At 62.4% G+C, this 1104-nt stretch overlaps 1 protein-coding gene across 1 annotated transcript in view; it reads right to left on the bottom strand.

Moving 5' to 3' along the window:
• The window catches only part of MDFI (MyoD family inhibitor), a 40396-nt gene that overhangs the window by 24231 nt on the left and 15061 nt on the right, over positions 1–1104 (bottom strand). The window lies entirely within an intron of this gene.

Here is a 1104-nt window from a genome sequence, read left to right as displayed (position 1 = left end):
AGGCCTCGCACCGCCTCACATTTCCTCCCGCTGCTGCAACTGCAGCCCCTGCCAAGGCCAGGCTGCCCCCCCCCATGACATTCCTTAAGAGCACTACGATTTCATTTGGCCCCTTTTCTGAGCTCCCTCCGTCCTTCCAGACCACTGCAGGCTGTTTCTGGAAGCAGTGGCCACCGATGTCCCCTGAGATCCCCACTTTCCAAGGCCTTCCTCAGCCATGGCTTCTCCTCCAGACCATCCAGGTCCAGCCATGAGACATCCTCTCTCGCACCCGGGTCCCTCTGGCTTCCTCAGGTCTGGGATGGGGTGGGAGAGGCTCGGTCCAGCCGGCAATCCCGCTGTCGGCGTCCCCTGCCCCAGGGGGACCTGCAGTGCTCAGGCCTGCCCCTGGCCTGCACGCCAAGGGCCCTGCACACTTGCCTGGGAGGCCCCTGCCAGTCCAGTGTCTTTTTGGAGGTGACTGAACTGGGCCGTGACCCCCACCCAAGCCTCCCAGGGCAGCCCAGGGCAAGCTCAGGCCGTGCTGGACCCAGGGTCGCCCCTCCCCTGGACATGGCTCTGCCACAGACATAGGTGCCACCCTTGGAGTTGGAGCCATGGCTGGGAATGGCTGGAGTCCGCAGGAGGCTGGACACATCTGCTGTTAAGTCTAGGCCAAGGGTTAACTCTTCCCTTTCCGGGCCTCCCTTCCCTTTGGAGGGAACAGGGAATAACGGTGGGGAGGTGGTACCCATTTCGCCCTTCCTTAACTGAGAAGCAAGAAGAGGGAGGGAAGAAGGAAAGGCCTGCTCCCCCCGCCCCGCCCCCCGAAACCTCAACTGGCGCTTCGTAGGGGTGTGGGGAGTGTTTGCTTTTCAGAGTCGTGGTCCCTGGACGTTACTGAGAGTCCCCAGGAAATCGGAGATGACAAATACCTTTATTTACAGCGACAAATAGAACAGACCCTCCCTCCATCCCCTCTCCCCTTCCAGTCTTTTCCATACCCTTCCCCCTCCCGCCCCGCCCAGGTCCGAGCCCAGCTCTGCGCGCTGGGGTCACTGTATGGGTCACCCCACCCCCACCCCCAAAGCCCAGGAAAGAGGAGCGGGGAGGGGCTGGCTGAGG

Source organism: Myotis davidii, unplaced genomic scaffold, assembly GCF_000327345.1.
Source record: "Myotis davidii unplaced genomic scaffold, ASM32734v1 scaffold167, whole genome shotgun sequence".
In the NCBI taxonomy this organism is placed as follows: domain Eukaryota; kingdom Metazoa; phylum Chordata; class Mammalia; order Chiroptera; family Vespertilionidae; genus Myotis; species Myotis davidii.
Note: the sequence above shows the minus strand (reverse complement) of the source record. Positions and strands in the feature narration are given on the sequence as shown.